General features: G+C 38.0%; 1 long non-coding RNA gene across 1 annotated transcript; it reads right to left on the bottom strand.

Annotated features, from left to right (window-relative positions):
• Nucleotides 1–21,540: 21,540 nt before the first annotated feature.
• LOC114015708 (uncharacterized) lies at nt 21,541–23,638 on the bottom strand. The gene is made up of 3 exons (XR_003559777.2): nt 23,351–23,638; nt 22,194–22,319; nt 21,541–21,662 (listed from the first exon to the last, which is right to left on the bottom strand). It is a non-coding gene; the product is annotated as an uncharacterized LOC114015708 (long non-coding RNA).
• Between the last annotated feature and the right edge of the window lie 64 nt (nt 23,639–23,702).

Genomic DNA, 23,702 nt, shown 5'->3' on the forward strand with positions numbered 1-23,702 from the left:
CAAAACTGCCATGGGCATTGACTACAGTTTTTGGAAGAGCTGTACCAATCACAATAGCCTGGGGTAAAATGCATTCAGCATTGCCTGATAATACTGCCATTTACACAGGACCACACTGTAGTTTGGCCTGTCATCAGTGGAAAGAAGACGTAAGAAAAAGAAACAGAGAAAAGCTTGATCAGTGGTCTGAACTGGCATTTTTCTCTTACATCCCTACTGCTTTTATCCAACAACCAGCTCTCAACCCTGAAAACAATGTTTCCCAAATGAGACGGTTGTTGGTTCATGATTGTGAATTAACACAAACTGCTAGCACATCAGGAACTGAGATCCTTTTTCCTGTTTTTCAGTTTGTAAAGGATAAAATCCTGGAGCCTGATGTTTTCTTGAGTGAGAAACATCATCCTTCCGGAAGCATACAGGCTTGCTTTCTGTCATTAAAATGGTCTGGAGAGAAAAAAATTAATTGTTCCTGTCTCTTCAGGTTAAAAATAGATCTCTGAAGCTATTGGCAAAACCTGCTGCACCTCTGTATTGTTTACTGTCAAAAGAACTTCACTTTCTGGAATGAAGTTCAAATTAGAGAACCTTGTATTTAGAAAGGAAAAGCGTAAAAGTATAAACTTTTTCTCTCTTGTTATTGTATTTTGAAAAGACTGAAATTTTACTGGGTTTTAACAGCTTCACAGATACTTCCTTGTTTATCATATCACCCTAGAAAAATGAGACACTGATGTAAAACAAACATGGAAATCTTTCTTCCTTGGTCTTCTATTTTTTTTTTACTTTTTTGTGCCTTAGCTATTCTGTGTATTGTCTACTGGTCTGTTTAAAATAGAGGGATTTTTTTTTTTTTTTTAACTGCACATGCATGCTTTTAAAATCCTCCTTTTTATTTGCTATTCAGTTATTTTTACAAAGTCCCTGACAAGGAAAGGACTTTTCAGTCCCCTTGACCCCTACCGAAGTGAAGATCTTCAGAATGTCCACTCAGCCTCTTTACTGATGGTTTAACCAAAAAGAGAAGAGGTAAGAACTGCAGTCCCCTGACTATAACAGACGACTTGGAAGGATGGGGATAGACATGAAATCAAAGAGGACAGACACCAGAAGGACACTGCTGAACTCTAGAAGCCTCTCTGTATTCATAGAATAAAGTTAGCTGAGGTGGTGACTAAGTAAAGTTTCTGAGTTGACTTTTACCTGCTTTGACCACTCCTGAGTGAAAACCATGGAAAAATCAACTGTACTTAAGGAACTTGTTGCAAGACTCCTGCTCAAGAAATTGTATTTTAGTGTTGAAAACCTACTATTTGCTAACTGAGGTAAGAGGTCTGTGGCAGAAAACTTTGTGAGGGTCCAGAACCCTTAATGTTTTGTGACCCCTGTCCATCAGTATTCAGGAAGGTGTGAAATGAAAAATATATGATCTGTGATGCTGAGAAGAAATTCTTGGTAGCGGATAAAGATGAAAAATCTGTCTCTTATTTAGTCTGACCCCCCCTTCCAGGTCCAGGTGGCGTGCAGCTTTCTTAAAGTGAAACAAAACTGAGTTTGCTTTCATTTTATAACTGTTTAAATTACCACAGTTCTGGAAGGAGGTTGTGAGGTAAGCAAGAACTAGGTCCAAAAGGACAGACCCATAAAAGACATGTACAGTGACTGCTTTCTGTGCCCTGTCTTCAAACAAATAATTTTTGGGCTAGATCTAACTTGGAGGTCATATTGCAGTGGTTACCATACCAAAGTGCTCAAAATTTTAAGCTCTGCTGAGTGGCAAAGTTTATTAGCTCGGGCTTGGTGTCACACTGACACAAATATGCAGCATCTGGCCAACTCAGAGGGCAGGTAGGGAGTGCCTGGATCTGCCTTCAGAAGGCCTTGCTGACACGCTCTTGTAAGTGTTAATGGGAAGGGATGGGTGGTAGTGTCTTTAGGTCTACAGCACTGGAGTTAAGGCTGTGGAAAAAAATAATGAAGTTCTTGAAAGTGATTGGGCTGGGAAAAGCGGGAAATAGCTAGGCTTTAGTCCATGAGATAAAGTAGGCTACAGAAGGCTATTACTAGATTGAATGTTATTGCATATTTCCTAATCCAAGAGATGTCACTCTTGAGTATGGTCCTTCACAATTTGGGATGTTCATGGATGCCCTAATCACTGTGGGATACTTTTCCATTTACTGTTGCCAGGGTACTGTAACTCCTTCATACACAGGCCTTGCTATCAGTCACCCACATTTCTATTGCTTTGAGGTAACTTTAATGTATATAACCCTGTGTAGGACTGCCCACTTAAAACATAAAGATGAGGCAGAAAGTGGATGTTATTTATTATTTGATTCAAGCTTCCCATATTTACTCTATAAATATGGTATAGGTATAAAATGCAACATATGATATACTATACAACAATATACCCACTATAATGTAGCATGCCATAAATAAGGCATTTGCCTTTCTGGAAAGTTTTGGACCTGAATAAATACTATGTTACTGAATATAGGTTATTACAGGTTCTTATTTATGGCATACTATATTGCTTTGTCATATGCAAACTTAGTTATGTACAAATTGTTATCTTTTATGTCATCTATTTTAAAGTACCCCAGAATAGGCGCTTAATGAATCAAACATAGCAGTAAGTGCATTTTGAATATGTGAATGCAATGCTTGCATAGCCACTGCCATAAAGCAATTTATAATATATCAAACTCCTTTTCAGGTATACTAGTAATTTATTAAAACCAAAATAAGCTGCTTTAAGACAGTCAATAAGTGCAACTGAATTGTGGAAAGCAGTTTTTTACAGTTCATCAAGGTCAAATAACTTCCTTTGGACAACAATACTGAAATCTGTTTCATTAATTCTTAATCTTGAGTTTGTAACCCCAGGTATGGATTTAAACTTTGTTATCAATGCACTTAGCATCTTAACTTGAAAGTTTATTCTTTCAACTAGTCACACATAATTGTTTATGAAAAACTATTTACTGTGATTTTTTTACATGTCTATAGATGTATCTTTAACATACCTTCAGCCATTTAATTTTCCTTTAAGTTTTCATTTCTCTAAATGCTTTCCAATTCTACAAATCTAAGATGCAAATACAGAGGTCATGTGAAAATCACTGTTTATCTCACATTATGGAAGGTACTTTTATTATATAAAAAACAGATACTATTCCTTATGTTTTGTATGTGCGTGATATACTCCTGTGCTGATTTAGAGCTTCATTACTTACCATGTGAGAATCTCCACCTAATTTTATTCAACTTCCACTGAATCTGTTCAGTAGGGGGTTTTTTTGGATATGACTAATCTAAGCTTGTGTCAGTATTTTATTTCTCAGTGCTTTTAAAAGAATAGTATTCCATACAATACAATATAAAAAAATAACTGTGTAAAAACACTTCCCTTTCAGGAATGAAATGAAGTCTTTGTTCAACCATGCTGATAGAAAAAAAAAAAATTTTCTTCACTGACTTGCTGAAATCATAAGTAAACTGGTGTACTGTAAAATCGTAAGTACAGAAAGCATCTACTTTACTGAAGGATAAACAAAAGATGGAAGGTAAATTACTCAAAGACACATTCTTCAGTAACAGGAAGAGTCAGAAATCTCAATTCTCAGGCCTCTGCTTGAACCACTAGACACAGGCCCACCTATAGTTCAGCTTTCTGTCAAACTTGTGTCTGTACTGTACTTTAACACAAGAAAAACTCTCTATGGACACATAATTTATTTCTTATAATCTCACCTTCTGATCCTTTGCTGGAGGTCCCTTGAAACTGGAAATAATTTCACTTCATGCACCAAAGACATCATTACATTCCTTACTGATAAGATGTCATATACTTACAAGCACTAGTAATTTCTTACATGGCATGGCTCAATAAACCTAGCAAAATGAAAAAAAGTCATGATATCTATTTTTGAGTCTTCAGCAACCTCATAGACAAAGGCATCTTTGTATGTAATATCAATCCTATAAATATCATAGAATCACAGAATGGTTAGGGTTGGAAGGGACTTTCAAGGTCATCTAGTTCCATCACTGTGCCATGGGCAGGGGCACATTTCACTAGACCAGGTTACTCCGAGCTCCATCCAGCCTGGCCTTGAACAATTCCAGGGATGGGGCATCCACAGCTTCTTGGGGTAACTTGATCCAGTGTCTCATCACCCATGCAGTAAAAAAATTCTTCCTTATATCTAATCTAAATCTGCCTTCTTTCAGCTTAATGCCATTATGCCTTGTCCTATCACTACATGTCCTTGTAAAAAGTTCCCCTCCAGCTTTCTTGTAGGTCCCTTTAGGTACTGGAAGGCTGCAAGAAGGTCTCCCCAGAGCCTTCTCTTCTCCAGGCTGAACCACCCCAACTCTCAACCTGTCTTCACAGGAAACATGCTCCAGCCCTCTGATCATCTTCATGACCTTCCTCTGGACTCGGTCCAACAGGTCCCTGTTTGTCTTATGTTGGGGGCCCCAGAGCTCAACACAGTACTGCAGGTGAGATCTCATGAGAACAGAGTAGAATATGTAGACATCTTCAGGTATTGATGACTAAAAGAAAAAATAAACCCATACAATTTGCAATGTCTATTTGAAATCATAGCGTAAACACTTCACAAGATAAACATAACTTTAAGAATATTAACAGTATGTGCATATTTTATACCTATGTTTGGTGCTATGCACCTGCTTATGATCCCAAGTGAGAGCTGATGGCTGAAATGAAGAGTTTAGGGAGTATCCAGAGTGTGTATTAGGAAATCTGAAAGCTTCAGGCAGGTCGTCGAAATCTGTACGAATGTCAGGTTGTTCTTAGCAAAGGGCCAGGTTTTGCTAATACAGTGTTTAAAATGCTCATGGAGGGGTTAGGTTTTCCAAATCAGACCTCAAGTTGTTGGCAGTGCAATTGTAGGGAACTCCCTTGCAGCTGTTTCTACCAGAGTTGGCCTGTAGTATAGGGCTGAATAAAAGACTACAGTTTCCACTGCAGCTTTTGGAAAGTAAATGTTCACTAGGAGAGAATAATTTATAATGCACTAAAGACTATTTAATTTATGTGGTGCTGGCCTTGATTCCAAAATCTCCATCGCAAGAAATGAATGCAACAGCTCATAATAAAGTACATTGTAGAGGGCATTTTCTACCAACTATACAATCTTTAAAATATCTGCTCATGCACAAGCTGATCTAACAAAAAGAGAACAAAACAACATTTACCTCAGACTACTCTATATTGGTCTGAAGTGTAGCATAGTAACAAATCTATTTTACTGCTGTGAAGTGTCTGATTAAATGTGAAGATCAACATGATCTGTCTAATCAATAGAAAAATAATTTCCATTATAATGAACATTTTTCTCAATTATAGTTCAAAGCAAATCAGAAGGCAGAAGGTTATAACAGGGATCATTCCAGAGGATGTTGGCAGCATCTGGGATCCATGATCCCAGAAATAAAATTATAGAACTGAGAAGTAAAGAAGCACACTGAGGTGGGGTTTTATTTTGTACATGATTCCTGAAATGTATTTGTTGATAGCCTTATGCTGTCATTTCACCTCCATTTTCTGAAGATATGAACTGAATGATGGATTAGAGAGGATATACATTTCTCATTCTGTTTAAGAGTAAAAAACTTTTGCTATTCATTCATTCTCAATTCATTATTCTATCTGAATATTAATTTTCATGTTTTGTTAAAGGGAGAAAATCTAGTTGGTGGCATGTCACTTTTTCTAAAGGTGCATGAATAATTTGTGGTGATTTCATTCCTTCAACAAATTAATATTTTTTTTTGTCTGTTATTAAATGTCAAGACAAAGTCACAATTTTAGATGCAATTCCCAGTAAAAATATTAGCCTAATTATTTTTCCATCAGTAGTTCCTCTAATATTCAATAGTCAAATTTTGTTGGAGGTACTTGATCAAAGAAAAGGTTATAAAGTTTTGTTTTCTTGTCATAAATGAGCCTTCTCAAGAAACTCTGTTCTGCCTGTCATGTCTCTTCCTCTTATGTGACAAATTTGTGGAGAGGTAAGGTGTGTGCTGTCACATTTTTGAAGATAGTATTTTTGTTCTGATTTTAGTGACTGAAACTAGAAGAGCTGGAGCAGAAAACAAACACCTGTTAGCAGATTCCAAGGATTCAAATGATTTTCCCCATGCAAATAAAGACCACTCATTTCATAATACCAGATTTTCACACCAGGTTTATCCTGAACAATCCTGACCAAACCCCCTGAAATGTAGACAATTTGAAGACCATTATAGAGATCATTCAGATTAATGAATATTTTCCTAGTGGTAATACTTATTTTAGAAGTGAAATTTGTGAGAATAGCATAAAAGCCCCATCCCCAGAAAACCCACAACTACTTAAAAAACCTCAGTTTTGGAATGAAACATGCTTTTCAGGAAATAAACTGGTGTGTATTCCTGCCAGATCTTTTCAATGCAACTTTCAAAGCACTTAAGTTGTGGTTCTGTTTTATCTCACTACATAAAGTTACAAAACATGGAAAATTTGAGGGGAGGGGTGTGTGTGAGATAAAAAGAGAGTTTAGGTTACCAACACCTCTTTCCATTTGGCTGCAGGGACCTTTTGGAAGTGAAAACAAAAAAAGCAGAAGGAAAGATTTCTTAAAAACTAGCAAACTTTCTGGTAGAGTTTGGAACTGCTAAGTAGCTAGTCAAATCAGGACTTATGTAAATTAATTTCTCAGGGATTTATAGCTGATCATTTCCTAGAGACAAAGCTGATCTTCTTAACCAAAAGCATGGATGTGATTTTACAACTTTATTACGGAAATGGCTGTAGCTCGCACTGTAATTACTGCTTGGTCTTTTATAGACACAGCTTCCAGAACGCTTTATAGTAAGCTGCTTCATCATATGCTGTGTAGGGAAATGACACTTTTCTTTATGTGTTCCCATGTTCTCAGTTTGGTGATTACTTTCAGTTCATGGGGATTATAAGGTGTCAAACATTATTTTTTATAATAAAAAAAGAAAAAGGAATGAAGGAATGCATCTCTTGACACACCCATGTCATAAATGCTGACATTACCTTTCATGGCCTTTTAGTGCATTGAGCTAAACCCACATATTTTTGCTACTCTTTGTGACACTCTCTTGGGCTTTTTAAATAGCCGCTCCTTTAGCTAGCATCCCCTATGATCCTGGGCTTCAAAGTTTGGTTTTATGAGGAAACCACGCTGTCTCCCTGTCTCGGTGTGCAATCTTTCCTGTCGCCCACTCCGGAGGCCTGCTAAGCATGGCTTACTGCACACAGATTGTTTGTGAAGCTGCCAAACGGAAGCCAGCAGCTCAGCTCAGCTGAAAGAGATAAAAACAACATTATTTCATAGCTATAAAAAAACACAATAGACTTGTAAATGGTGCCTTGTACAAACAGAGCTTTTCTTCAGGCAAAGAATAGCTCCTTCAGGGGACACTGAGACATCTGTATTGTTCGTTCACCTCTTGTGTAAAGAGCTGCTATTTATAGCTCCACATTAGAAAATCTTGCTATAAATAACATCTGAAATCCACTCCTCCCATAATACCCTTTGTCCTTGATATGCCTTCACTGGGACATTTGTATATTTACCATGAACAAGAGAACAAAACAACTTTGGACAAAAATGGTTATGACTATGTCCAATGATTCAGTTCCTGGGATGGCTTTCATTTGGTGGAGGGAGGAGAAGGGAGGAGATAGATATAAACAATAAGCATCTCTCTGACTTTTCTCCAATATTCTAGCTAGACTAACAGGCAAACAGACACAGCTTGACAGACAGATGATTGTCTTATCAACTGTAACCATCTTGGAAAGAGTATATCCAATTCTTCTAAAATAGCTAATTAATTGGGAACTGGTCCCTCTGTTCTCTTGATATGGGAACTTTTCACAGCAGATGGTCTGTTCCATAATATAAACTGTATATTAGTTTTCACATCTTCCTGAAATTGAAGATGTCACTTAACAAGCCCTTCCAAATGGGGTTCTAGTAGGAAGAGGCTGATGATTTACCTCAGCAGATAGAGATTGACGTGGTGTTTTAGGAGTTTCATTTGTAGTTCTTTTGAGACTTTTAGTTTGCATAATGGTTTTATGGTATGTCTTTTGTTACTTGCTTTCATTCTTGAATATCAGGAAGATACAATTTGCTCTTCTCTGGTTTTATTGACAGTAATGCTTATTGCAAGAGTGAAGCTAAAGGAACCAGATTTAAGTGTTTTCCTTAGTTGTGTCCGTTGGTGGTTGTTAATCAGAAAGCAAAAATGCTGCAAATGTCTGCTTGGTTATGCAATTTGTAGGTTTTCAGGATCTTGTTTCTTGCTGAATTTTAACTTCACTGTACCTTCTCTACTGTATGCCTCAAAACAGGCTACATTTTTTTAAAAAAGCAAAAATAAAAAAATTGAGAACATGATAAGAGATGTGACTCCTATTCTTCATGTCCTCAGAAGAAAGGACAAGAAAAAACAATTTAATTTTGGAACAAGGAAGATTTCCTTCTGTCTGCTGAGATCAGTTTTGCCTTCATTCATGCACAATGCTCAGTTCACCTTTCATTGCTGGACTGATCCTGGGTTTACAGGCTCTTTGACATCTCTTTGAAGAAGCTCTCCACAAAATCAACACTAACTTGTGCTGCAGCTGTTTGTCACAGCTGTTTTGTTTTTGTGGAAGAAAATACACTTCTCATTTTGCTTCCTTCCTTTCAGCTGGTTTCCTACTTCCAGGATCATAAAATATTTTACCTTTTTTAACTCCAGTGTTTTGGTACCTCATCATGGTTCCTCCAGGTGTCTCTGCTGTAGACCTAGAGGAAGTATGTCATTGTGTAAGGGTAATGAATTTAAGGTTATATACTTCCTAGGCATGCCTCTTTTTTTGCTTATATATTTTGGAAAAAAAAAAAAAAATCAGCTGGATTTCAAATCCCACAAGAGTACAGCAATGCAATACTGCAGCTACATTCTAGGCTTTTATCCTTGTTTTGTAAGAGGTCCCACTTGCAGAGGCGCAATATATAATGTCAAAGGAAAAGAGTGTGGCAGGGACAATATATCCTATTTTATCTCTTGCACCTTCAGGTGATTCAGCTTGCAGGCACCACATTTCTGTACAGCAGCATTTCTTTTCTAGATGTTCTGTCGTGTGTGTATGTGCATGCAAGTGCTTGTGAAAATATAGTTCTTCTAATGCCTCAGTCTGCACTGCAACTCCCTGATACCGAGAACATCTACAACTCAAGTAGTTTAAGGAAATCATGATTCCTTCTTTTCACATCTTCATCACTCACGTATGGCATACGTACATCTATGGCAAATAATGTACTAGCAGTCTCTAATTTAATAGTTCAATGTTATTTATACAACTGTTCAAGTGTGTACTCATCTTTAGGCAATGCCTATATCTGATTGGTTGGACATGAGTAAGAAGTAGCTGTGTGAAAAGAGATCACACCAACATTTTGCCCAGCAGAGGCAATCAGGTGTTTCATGAAGGCATTCAGCTAAATCGTGTGAGATGTTACACAGACCTTCAGATGTAAGTATATGCGAAATACAGTATCTTTAGGAGCTTTGATCCCTTCATAATTAGCTACTAGTGATGTGGTGCCTGGGTCTAAAAGCTACATTTGCTCTTGCTTAATTTAACTTAGGGAACTGGCAAGTTGAATAGCCTTTGGCCAGACCTACCATTAACAGAGATAACTCATAATAGTTATTGTAATGATACATACGAGTTTTCTAGCAATATAATATAATTTGCCACGCTGTGCATGACAATAGAGTGGGATGATCAAGTTTAAAGTGTATTTGGAAAATTTATTAATATCTCAGTTCTTGAAATCTTTACTAGATTATGATTAATTTTGAGCAGAAAGATTAAAAAAAAATATCTTTTCTCATTAACCTAAGAAAGCCGTGCTCTGAAGGAAGCAAATTGTTTCATTGCAGAGAAGCAATTTTCGTCTCAGTAATTTTTTTTCTGAACAACCTGTTCACGGGGAAGAGCCACTGTTGCATTTCTATAAGTGATCTTAGTTTCTGTGAATCTACACCTGAATAATGCCGATTTTACATTAGAAATTTGAATTGTGCATTGCAGTTTTCTTAAAACACTTGGATTCATGGAAACAAAGGTAATAAATTCTAAATTCATGGTTTAGTAAACGATACCAATTCTTTGTGATAGGATCTTATGCCTGCTGACCCTGTGATAGACATACATACTGGTAAAGCAAGAAGACATGGTTCTGGTACACTAGAAACAGATGTTTGTGGATATTGTAAGTAGCTAAGGTCAATAAAAAGATTTCCAAAGCAGACAGCTTGTCTCTGTTTAAACAGAATAGAAAAAAATATTTCTGAAAGAAACCAAGCAATGATGGTAACCTGATATTGCAAAGTTTTATTTATTATCATCAGCCAAAATTCTGTAGATTTGTTTTTGTGGGAACTAAAATCTAGCAAAGATCTTGAAGAAGAGGAACTCTTCAGTGAAATATTCTGCTTTTTCTGAGACTATGGGTGATATCAAATACTGAAATCAACATACAAAATAAAAATATATGGAATATAAATAGAAGCTCTTTTATTGCATGAGATAAATACTTTTTGGAATGCGTTCAGAAGGATGTATTATTCATGAACTGTAATCCACAAAAAAAGTTATCTAATTTTCTCAAGTAAATGTTGGTAAACTTATATATGTTGCATGTTATAGCTAAATAAAATGAAAAAGGTACTTTTGAACAATTAAAAAAAACACTTTCAAAGATTATTTTTACATCTCATATTGAGAGAATGGATGCTTTAGTTATCATGAATCCATACTTCCATGGGTCTGAAGAATCCATAAACTGGTAAATTGGTCTAAGGTAGTTTTATGGTGGATTTTAAATGTCACATTTTAACACATATCAATGTTATGCAATTTGGACTCTCCTGCAATGTGTCCCTGCATCATCGAAATCCTGAGACATTATTAGGAGATGCTGGAACTCTTTTCTAATCTATGTGCCTAAATTTATTTCTTAGGGAAACCAGAGGAAATTATGAGGATGAATGAGTAACATCTAGCCTTTGCCTCTACATTGTGTCCATGACTGTGTAGTTTGTACATGCTTCTCATGTCCCATGGTTCATATCTTCCAGGAAAAGATCCTTTCTTCCAGTTCCAAATCTCTTGCTTCCCTACCATGGCAATTTTTTTTTATTATTTTTATGTTGTTGAGGGTTTTTTTGTTTTGTAATTGGTGGTCATGATAGGTTCAAAACTGTTCACTGTATGAGATACTCTGGCAGGTGGTCCCCTACCATAAATTCCTCAAAATACCATGAATGCCAAATTAAAAAAAGGCAGATAATTAAAAGTATAGAAGGAAGAATCTTAATCTAAGAAAATTGAAAGTTATTCCATACAGACTGGGCTTTGTTTCCCTATACTGAAATCTTGCAGAACCCTAAAGAGATCTTTACAGTGTAGGTAGAAATACTTTTTCCTTCCTATCAGGCTCATCCAGAACTTTGTGTTCATGCTTAAAAGAATAACTGTTTTGATAGATGAAAATCAGCTTCTCTTAATTCTTCCTATTTTTCTTGCTTAAGCAAGCTTGAGCTGCTTACCTGGACAGAAGGAGGCACCTCAGTGTCTGTTCTCATTGTCCCAGGATCACCTCAGATAGCAAGTCCACCCAAAAACCTCTCCATGGTTTGGTGTTATGGTGCTGACAGTGCTCCAGACTGTGTTTCAAAACCTATTGTATTTTAATTAAAACTCCATCACAGGAAATATGTAAGCTTTCTTATTAGAAATAGCAATTAAATTAAAGAAGGAAAAGTTAGTGAGGGGTTGGGATGGGTGGGGTGGGGGGAAGCGAGATCTTATAAACCACCTTGAATACTTCAGGAATCAGAAATCAAATAAAAAAGAATATACCATTGGAATCTTGGAATTTTTAATACAATTTTGTCATTCCTCAGAGCCATACTAATGACTTTTTGAACAGTTGGACTTGATAATAGTTCCCCTCTCTCTTCGGCATAGCTTTTACTGTCTGTACTGTACCCATCTTTTTTAGTTTGCAGCAATATGTCTGCATAAACCAAAAGTCTATTAACTTCCAGGATATCTGAGATTATCTTTATACCCATCTCGAAGCTTCAGTTGCTATGCAGAGTATTTGCACTACAGTTAAAGAGCTAGTAAGTGGTGTGGAAAAAAATAAGAAATTGGTATACTTCCGTTAGTATCTTATAAGCTTAATGTTCTGGCTTGTGTTAAGGCCATGGATGAATACTGGGAGTCTCACTAAAAGGATTATCTGTAGATAGCGGCATCTGATTTATAGAAGTAAGCTTTAGACACTAACCTCTTACAGTGTTAGTATGTAGCTTGTCAGCTGAAGAAATGTTCCCTTTTGAGGAGATCAAGTAATTGGAAGCAGTGAGAAAACACATGAGAGACTTCATATGTTTAGATCAAAATGAAACATGAAGAAAATAGAAAGTGGTTATGTTGTGCATCAACTCTGAGTGATAATGACTAAGAGCAGGATACCATTTCTTTTGCTCATACCAACTCCTTTCTCTTTCAGTAAAGAAATGGTTCATTCTTGAAATCCAGATTTTCATTTTGGTTTTGGACAATCTTTATGACAACAGTAGTACAGTACAAAGGTATAGGAAAAAAAAAAATGTTTGGAAATTGTAATAAAAACTCTTTCACATTGGTGCAGGAATGTAGTGATAAGGAAATACCAAAACATAGGGTTCTGTTTGGATTTCTCCCCATTACCTTGAAGTAAAATTAGTCAACTTGATATCCTGTGTCCTGAAGGTTTAGAACATGATCAGGTAAATCAGAAAAATAATGCTATTTATGAATGTGTACACTGTATGCTATACTTTAACTTGTATCTGTAAATGAATGAAATAAGGCATCATATAACAATAACAATCTAAAATCTGTCCATAATTTTGAAACCAGCTAAATCCTGGATTAGTATCACAAATCAAACACTTAGATAACAGGAAAGTTTTTAGGAATCTGTAAAGTCAAATATTTTGAAATAAATGAAACCTAGAATGTCCAGGCTTTCAATAGTTGGACTGTTACTTAAATATTAAAAGAAATTGACCCGCTGCAGAATATTTTGGAAATGTTTGCAGTCATATAATTCTGTTCTTTAGTATAATATAGAAAAATAGAATGGCTTGATCTGCTATAACAGACAGATCCTATAAATTGAAAAAAAAATATTACATTACTTGTAGATTTGTGCTTAAACTTTAAAAGAGACTTTTCCTTTGGCCGTCTGCTCCAGATGTGCAGAGTGAAGAGGGCAGCACGAAAGGAAGCTTGTGCCCTTGCTTACCTCTATCTACTCAGTGTACTTCTAGTCCCATGGCCAACACATGCATATTCAGAGCATGATGGACTTCCTGCGTATGTGCTGGCCATATATGCACAAATATAAATATAATAAAAATAAAAATATAAAAGATCTACTGCAACCCAGAATATTCAAACTGCATGCTGCAAGGTGCATGGGCCTATAAACGAATCTAAGATTTCACCTGATGCTCCACACAGGTGGAATGGAATGAGTCCATCCTCTGAATGGACTCAATACTGGCTCACATTCCAATACTTCTCTCATAGTGTGGTTCTAATTATCTCCAGTGTCTCACCGATTAAGACAAATTATGAGGTAAGGAGACTGAGGGTTTTTTCCTCCTGTTTTCTGATCTGCTTGAGGGTAGAAAGCTCTGCAAAGGGACCTGATTGATAGGCCAGGGCCAGTTGTATGAGGTTCAACAAGGCTCAGTGCCGGGTCCTGCGCTTGGGTCACAACAACCCAACGCAGCGCTACAGGCTTGGGGCAGAGTGGCTGGAAAGCTGCCTGGCCAAAAAAAACAAGACCTGGAGGCATTGGCTGACAACTGGCTGAACATGAGCAAGCAGTGGGCCCAGGTGGCCAAGGCGGCCAACAGCATTCAGGCTTCTATCTCAAACAGCATGGCCAGCAGGACTAGAAGTGATTGTCCCCCTGTAACTGGCACTGGGGAGGCCACATCTTGACTATTCTGTGCACTTTTGGGCCCCTCACTATAAGAAAGACATTGAGGTGCTGGAGCATGTCCAGAGAAGGGCAACAAAGCTGGTGAAGGGTCTAGAGCACAAGTCTTATGAGAAATGGATGAGGGAACTAGGGATGTTTAGTCTGGAGAAAAGGAAACTTGAGGGGGGATTTTATTGCTCTCTATAACTCGCTGACAGGAGGCTGTAGCAAGATGAGTGTTGGTCTCTTCCCCCAAGTAACAAGCAATAGAACAGGAGGCAATGGCCTCAAGCTGTACCAGGGGAAGTTCAGATTGGATATTAGGAAAAATGTCTTCACTTAAAGGTTGTCAGGCATTGGAACAGGCTGCCTAGGGAAGTCACTATCCCCAGAGGTATTTAAAAGACATGTAGATGTGGCTCTTAGGAACATGGTTTAGTGGTGGACTTAGTGTCAGTTTTACAGTTGGACTTGACAATCTTAAAGGTATTTTCCAACCTAAATGATTCCATGATTCTAATTGCTAGTAATTATTCTGAGGCCAGATACGTGTGAAAATTCTGTGCAGAATTCATAGTAAGGCCTGTTGTAATGAGATGGCAATTATACATTATGGGATGCAATCCATGTATCTCTGCTGGTCTTTAGAAGAGCAGTAGCCTGCATATGTAGTAATGTGGCACCCTCCATGAAACATGGAGCTGGGCAAGTTGGGGTTCTGTTCTGAGCGAGGTGAATACAAGCCAGAAGTAATACTTCGAGGCTTGAACTATGCTCATACTGCTACTATGATCTGACAACAAAGTTTTAGGAAAAAAATGGATCTGGCAATGCCTGTAGACTCAGGGAAGGGGAAAATTCCTCTCTGAGATTTTTCTCTATATTTTTGTATCTCCTATTAAAATCTTTCCTACTTCTAATATGTTTTTTTTTTTTTTTTTCCACTTGTTGCAATTAACTCTGTCATTCCTTTTCACTTACTCTCTCCCTGTTTCCCAACTTCCCCAACATATCTGTCATGGTTTAACCCTGGCTGGCAACCAAGCACCACACAGCTGCTTGCTCACTCCCCCCTCACCCAGAGTGATGAGGAGGAGAATCAGAAAGGAATGTAAAACTCAAGGGTTGAGACAAGAACAATTTAACAGGTAAAGCAAGAGCCACACGCAGAAGCAAAGCAAAACAAGGAACTCATTCACCGCCTCCCATGGGCAGGCAGGTGCTCAGCCATCTCCAGGCCAGCAGGGCTCCATCACACATAAGGGTTACTCAGGAAGACAAATGCCATAAACGCCAGATGTCCCCCCCTTCCTTCTTCCCCCCATTTATATACTCAACCTGACACCATATGGCATGGAACACCTCTTTTCCTAGTTTGGGTCACCTGTCCTGGCTGTGTCCCCTCCCAATCTCCCATGGCCCTCCAGCCCGCTCGCTGGAAGGGTCCAAGGAACCAAAACGTCCTTGATTTAGTACAAATATCACCCAGCAACAACTAAAAACATCAGTGCATTATCAACATTTTTCTCACATCAGACCCAAAACACAGCACTGTACTAACTACTAAGAAGAAAATTAGCTCAATTCCAGCTGAAGCCAGGACAGTATCCTGTCCTAGTTCCTGAAGGCACCTGAAGAGAAAAAGAGTGGGATTTTCAATATCTGGGGAAAAAAAATTAATGTATATATATTACTCTGATTGCTTATTCTTGGTGTTGCCTTTTATAAGACTTATAGGATTTAACCTTCTCTAGGACTTATATATGCACATATTTATGCTTATACATGAATATAAGAATATCCCGTTCATAAACACGCATTTAGAATGCTCTATAAGGTCACAAAACTGTAAGAAACAAAAATCTCATGAAATAAAATATGTGTAAATTGTTCTTATTTTCTTCTTGCTGTAGTGTTGTGGTTGGTTTTTTTTTTAGTATATTTTTCATTTGCTTGCAGCTTCCTGTATTTTTGCAAATATTTGTTTACTCTTGTAAGTGTTGTCTTCATGTAACTTTGAGAATAATTTCTTAGGAATGCTTACTGGTTCTCATTATCAATACCCACACAAGTTATATTGAAGATTGCTCTTTCCCCTTTTGTTCCATTTCATTTTGCATGTAAGGCTTTATACAACTCCAGTACAACAGCACGTGTTATCACATATTCATCTTCCAAAACTGATGATGCCTTTTGCACTTTCCCCAAGTTGCCTTCACATAAAAGCTACAGACAGAGCTACATATCACATAGTGAATTCAGACAACACAACCCAGTAGTTCCAACCATTTCTGTTGGACATATAGTCCCTGTGAAATCAAACCTCCAAACTGTGCCAGGTTTCTACGCTTTCTGATTTCTGTCAGTGCAAATCCTTGAAACTCTATTACTGCCAAACTGCATTAGCCATATCTTACTTTCTTGTTAATAAAGATGCTCAAAACATCTGCACAATAAGAATAATTGTAAATTGGATCCATATTTCTGAGAAAAAAGTTGTTTTATGTCACAGCACAAACAAACTAGTAGGCTGTAACAAGGCTTTTACCACCCCATACCAGGTTAACTTCAGTAAGTAGCTCCCACGCCTTGCCCTGGCACAGCCATCAATCCCCCACAAGGTTTCAACAGTTCATCTACTGTCTGTGCCATTTATTCATACTCTTCCAGGCCAACCCACCCTGCTTCTTGCTTCTTCTCCATCTAGAGCATGCACACTCTCTCTTCTGCCTCCCCCAGGTCTCTCTTCATCAGCTGCCCCTCTTCCATACCCCTTAGAGCTATTTAACCACTTAGCAGGAACCAGCCACAGCTGCACCTTAACCACATCAGCCAACCCACCGCCCCTGAAGCCAGCCCACAGCTGTATATTGTTAATTAACCCAGCTTCATTCCTCTACAGTTTTATAGAAAGGATTACATTTATTTCAGTTTTACAATTCTTAGAGGTCCTACCCCCTCAGAATTCATCAAAAGAAAATGCAAGGGTGATGCTTAAGCCAACTACTAATTTCTTTCTAATGAATTCACATATTTTATGTGTGGGCTAAGATAAATACCCTGTGTATATCTATGCAATAGATCAATTCACTCTTAGATTCATAAGTGCATGCTTTTATAAGTGTAGGCTTAAAAAATTTTTCACTCTGTGCTTGACACCAACTACTACTGGAATGTGTTGCGTGTTCTTGGAGATTTTTGGTCTCGTCAAAGAATATGTAGAATATGTTTGGGGGGGGTTGTATTATTTTGGGAGTTATTTTCTAGACCACAAGTTAAAAATGACAGAAGACAGCACTTCTATACGCTCCTTGAAACATTTTACTGAGTTTATAGTCCAGCCTTTTGTTCATTCACTGCAGAGATGTACATTGGTGAATCAGGGAATCAGTGTTTAATAGCATGAATAAGATTCCTAGAATTTGACCCTCTATGTATGTACATGGTTCATGTTGACGGTAATGGATGACAGATATTTAACATGTCAAAGAAGGTACTCATGTTGAGCTGTAAGAGAATTCTAGTAGATAGTAATTTAAACTCTCTTGAAATTCTCAAAAAATATACTCCTCACTGTAAAGGTAAGCATTTTTCTTTCAACAAATAAGAAACACTGAAAATTTTATACAAAACTGGAAAGTTCATTTGTCCCTTAAGACCAGATGTGACCTTCATTATTGATCCGTGATAAACTCCTTCTCAAATTAAAAGTATTTTAAAATGTTTAAACATCTTTACATTGCTCTTTCTCTGCTGCCATCACTTTACTTAGAAACCGGTCTTGTGGCTCTGAAAATCAGTAAGGTCAACATGGTGTCTTGGAAAACCAACAGAGCAGCCAGAGACACAGCTAGCTTAAATGTCATTTATATGCATGAACATCAAAAAGGAACAAATCAACTCCTTTGTCCATAAGTATTAGACCAATATCACTGCCCTAAGAAACAATTTGGCCTTATAAGGTGGTTGTAATCAGACACAATCCCCAGCCCTCTCTGCTCCAAGCGTTGATACAGCCAGACACTATTACCAATTCCGGTACTTGTTCCAGCAATGTAAACTTGCTTGGACATCAGGAAAAAAGAATGTGTGAGAATGGAAAGCAAAATGCACTGTGCTGTATGTCTGAGGCCCTCTTAATATGGTCTTGATTGGAGTCTGGCGCCTATTGTGCAAGGTGCTTAACAAATGGTAGGAGACAGTCCTTGTATTAGTTCAGAGGCGTACAAGCAACCCATTGGCCTACACATGACACTTGACAATTTCACCCCTTTTTTTTCCAAAGAATTTTCTTAATGAAATGAGCCATTAAGAGCAGTGCATGAATCTGAACTGTATATAGCACACCACCTAACACTGCATTTTAGAGAATGAGAAATGTGAACATGTTCAGGCATCTGTGAACAGAAATTGCAAGTTGTGGAAAATAAACCCCTTTGTCCTAAAGAGCTTTCAAGCAATAATTCACTCTTACAGAAAGGTCTTTCCTAAGGTCATGCTACCTTTATTTCATAATCCCAGAACACAGCAAGGAAGTGAATATGGACACGACCTCTTTCAACTCCTGTTCATTAGAGCAGATGATACAAACAACACAGGCCTTTCATTGCAAGGCATGTGAACAAACTGAAATCATGACACGATCTAGCCAACAAGAGAAATCTATTGAAATTGAATACTCTAACATGTTTCTCCACTTAAATGATAATGCACATTATAGTTCTTTTAGTTTAGTAATCTATTTCTGCCTAGCTCCATTATTTCTGTGAGACTAATGCTATTCCACAATGAATAGCATCAGAAGCAGGCCATGGAGCTGTAGGGAAGCCAAAATCTTCCTTTCTGTTTATATATAAACAGGACTGAGTCAGTCCATGCTTCAAAAAAGCAAAGAGTGTTTATAGGCAGACAACCAAGGTAACCGAAGGAGATTTAGGCTACAGCTAACTAAGGTGATCTCAAGACAGCTAGATCCTGTATTGTATTCAGGCACACTTTGTGTTAATTCAGTGTCTGTTTTCCATGCATGGTAAACCACTAAATGTCTTGCAGACTGCTGCATTAGATTCCATGCACTGTGAATAGGGTCAACAATTCAATAATTTGACTTTTTAGCTGGTGTGTGTCAATCTTTCACTGTAAATCACTGAAATAAGAGAGAAAGTGGCTGAAGGGCAGACCAAAACCAGAAAGCACATAAGATTCTTTTCAGTTTATTTCTGAAAAGTGGTGATAGAAATGTGAAACACTTTAGCTAAACTGAGGAAGTGATCTCTCTTTTGTATGAAACAGTGGATTTCTTACCTGTTAGAAGTACTGTTAGGGTAAAACATTGGGGACATATTCATTTCCACAGTGTAAAATTATACAAGATTCCTGAATACAGAAAGCGTGCCAGAGCAGAGTTCGCACTGGCACAGGGCAGATATCACCTCTTTTTTTTTTAATTCTTGGAAAAAAGCACGAAAGAAACTGATCCTGTGCATCACGCAGTGATTCTCAACGACTTCTCACACTCTGTGAGATAACATGCAATTTGGTGGTTTACCCTAGCTGCATGAAGGAGTGTGGTACTGAGTGCTGTGGTTTTAGCACCAGTCTCAGCTAGCACAGTCACTCAATGCCAGGAGAAGGTAGTAGATCACTCACCGTAGTGTTGCTTTGGGCTAAACCTTAGAAGGTCTCTCTGAGAGACTTATCAGGGCCACACTGTATTTTTAATCTCAGTGTGGGGTAGGGTCTGCTAGTCTGGCCATTTCTCAACCCTGTGTTATCACACTGCCTGGATGGGATGGGATGGGATGGGATGGGATGGGATAGGATAGGATAGGATAGGATAGCATAGGATAGCATAGGATAGCATAGGATAGGATAGCATAGGATAGCATAGGATAGCATAGGATAGCATAGGATAGGATAGCATAGGATAGCATAGGATAGCATAGGATAGGATGACGGTTTGCTCTCCTTCAGCTTGAACACTGCCTAAAGAGACTAAAGACCCGGCAGGTCTTCATATATCTTTTAAGTATTTGCTATCTTTTCTATATACCGTTTTTGAAATATGGTGCATGAAATTCTGGAAGGTGTGGTGTGGTGGCTTACCTTGGCTGGATGCCCACCAAGCTCCTCTGTCCTTCCCTCCTCAGCAGAACAGGACAGGGAAGAAAATAAGATCAAAGAAAAAAGAAAAACCAAACAGTGAACCCAGACAAAGGCAGTTTAATGAAGCAATAGCAAAAGCCACATGAGTGAAGCAAAGGAAAACAAAAGATTTTATTCTCTACTTCCAATCAGCAGGCAATGTTGGGCCACTTCCCAGGAAGTAGGTCTTCAGTACATGTAGCAGTTGCTCCAGAAGGCAAATGTTGTAAATAACGAATGCCCCCCCTTCCTTCTCTTTTCGCTTAGCTTTTATGTCTGAGCAGACATCATATGGTATGGAATATCCCCCTGGTCACTTCGGCACTTTGGGTCATCTGTCCTGGCTATGTCCCCTCCCAAGACCTTCCCACCCCCAGCCTGCTGGTGGTGCAGGAGGGAATGTTGCAGAGAGAGCCTGGGTGCTGTGCGAGCCCTGCTCAGCAGCAGCCAAACCCCTGGTGTGTTATCACCACCTTTCTCACTACCATTACAAGCACAGCGCTGTGGGGGCTGCTGTGGGGCTCAGCCAGACCCCATACATGTGCCCTAGGAAGAAGATTCACTTTTCATTTGAAGAGAGGCATCATTAGAACTCAGCCTAACACAACTTTCAGTATAGGGGTTTTTTTTCCTTTTTGTAAAGTAAATAATTGCTAATGGCAGACACAGCTATATTACTGGCTATTAGATAGGTTTGTGGGGGGTTGTGTTTGGTTTGGTTTTTTTTAGTGGGTTTGTTTGGGTTTTTTTTCATCTACAGACAGATTTTTAGGCTTTGCACTGTTTACAGAACATCTGAAAAATGAAAAGACAAACTACGTGAAAGGTGATGCTGTTACTGTCCTCTGTTTACCTGGTGAGTAGGATTTGGGGGCAGATGATACATTTTAGAAAGCACTGAAGTAGCCAGCTGAAATATTCTGATGTACAGGAACTTACTTTGTAATACAGAGGAAAGAAAGTCTGGAGAAGGATTCAGATACTTAAACACAGGCATCTAGTGTGTTTTTAGTACCTAAGAGGATCCTCCTTGGCCCCAAACCATGTAAATAAGCTCTAGTTTTGTGTAATATATGTCAGCCCCATGCAGCTGTCTAGGACACCCTAGAGAGTCTCAAATGACCTAGTTACCCTCGTTTAGGCACTTTCTACTCATTAGGCAGACTCACCACTGACTGTAAGGATGGAGAACATGCTTACTTTCTCCTTGTAATCTGATCTTTCTTTATGCAGCCATTTCATCTTTTGTTTAACAAAAAGTACTTCCTCTGGGCCAAGGAAAATGTTTGAGCCAAGGTTTAAGTCAAGGAGAATGCTTTATTCCAGAAAACTTCATGGAGAAATCCCCAAAATTTTACTAACTGCAAGACATCTCTGCGACTTCTGCTTCTCCATCTGTTCTATAGCATATCTGGTGGTCTGTTTTACATGTGCAAAATGGATAATCAGGGTTTTTTTGCATTAGTCTGAGCAATTAATTACCCCTTTATGTACAGATTTCATGCATCCATAATGTAGATGACAGGTTATAATGTAAGTATTTCATTAATTACTCGTATTCAATCAGCTGCATGCTTCAATCACAATTCTGTGAATAGGAAGCTACACACAGTGTCTGTCCCACACTCTCAGATTTTAGGAGTAGCAGTCTTTTACCACTCTCTGCCTCCAAGGAATATCACAAATGTCTGGAAAATAAACCCCAAAATACTAATTCATTTTATTGTATTTATTTTTTGTTATTTTACTCATATTTATGTACAGATTGTTAAAGAAAATATTGGAGGTCAACTATATCAATGGCTTGCCTTTCTTAAAAATAAGTTCTGTTTTAAAGTGTGAGTAGAATGTGCGTGTCTAAATGCTCCAATAATGGTGCTTAAGGCAGGAAAACTGGTTTTACTTTTCACTAATTTTTCCTTAAATATTTTAGGTTTATGTAATACTTACTCATAGCAAAGATGTACTTGCAATGATGGACGTAGCTGTTCTTTAAAGCAGACAGAGGATGTTTTTCAGGCTAGATGTCCCTTAAATCAAGAAACTGCTGAATTTCTAAAGAAGTTTCACCTTATTCTAAATATAAAAATTATTTAAATGAGTAGAAAATTACCCACCCAACACAAATGCACAGTCATTATTTTCTAATTGCTGCAATAATGTTGCACATGCTTACTGGCAACATAGCTGTTAAATTGATTAAAGGATTACTTTCACTGCACCACCAAGAACAGTGGTAAAGGTGCTCTGAGACATATGTAAGCAATGTCACAGCATCACAGGGTATTATACCAATGAAATGGAAAAAGTGCTGGATTATACCAGCAAGTAGCTGTGTTGAGAAACTAGTGTAAAGTTGAAGGTTTTCATCATGTGTGGAGTTTAGCCCATGTTCCAGTGAGAGATCGCTGAACTGTATAAAATGCCCTTCACCAAGTAGGTGGATAACTAATGATGGAGCAGCCAGCAACTGACTGTTAGATTGGCAATTCTTTAATTGTCAATCTAGCAATTTTTCAGTTTATAGCAAATTGGTAGGTCCTGTTAACAAGGCAGAGGAACCGGAATTTCTTGCCTCTGAGAAGAAATCCAATTGGCAAAATTAGAGATAGCTCACATGTTTGAAATGTCTTCTTACAATCAGTGTGGAAACAAGGTAAAGGAGTTCCTCAGCAATGGATGGAATTCTGTAATAAACCCTTTGTTACATATGCACCCATATTGTGGCAAATAAATGTCAGTGAACTAATTACTTTGTATAAAAATTAAAAATGGTCAAATTTATCTGTTTAGTGTTTCCAGCTGGACAACAGGAAGAGGTAAATATCTATGCCTAAATTTGTACTGAACTCCCTTAATCTGCATTTGTTCTTATCCACACGCTTCTACATCTGTAAAGCTGCTGCTAGACACAGAAAAGAAAAGGGAGACTTATTTTCCTTGATAGAGATTTAACAGCATGGACAAATGTGGGTGATCAATTTAGGGTTAAGTACTGGAATAAAATGCATTTTTTTCTCACAAATTGACAGAGATGCAGGATTATTATACTTAATATAGGTGAACTATACTTAATAAGATCTGATCAGAGGGAGTTTTAATCTTACCTCAGACTTGAGTCATAAAGTATTGAGATGAAACCGCAAGAGAATATAAGAAGTCCACTTTGGTTTTTATCCATCTGGTCTTCACTGGCACATTCTACACACTTCTATAAAACCATTTCATTGCTGGTGTTCCAAACTTTAAGAGCAGAGCTGCATGGATTTAACTGGGGAGGACCTGTCACCACCCAGTAATCACCAAAGCTGCAGTTCCAAAAAGGTATGTGAGGGTGATAAGTCTACAGAGATGATATTGTTGGTGGAAGTTAAAGAAGAAATGGACAAACACAGATTCAGGTCCCCGGTTTCACTATTGGGTTGAACTGAATTTGGACTACTGTGTCACCAAAAAGAC

The sequence above is a fragment of the Falco cherrug genome, chromosome 5 (genome assembly GCF_023634085.1).
Source record: "Falco cherrug isolate bFalChe1 chromosome 5, bFalChe1.pri, whole genome shotgun sequence".
Lineage (NCBI taxonomy): Eukaryota > Metazoa > Chordata > Aves > Falconiformes > Falconidae > Falco > Falco cherrug.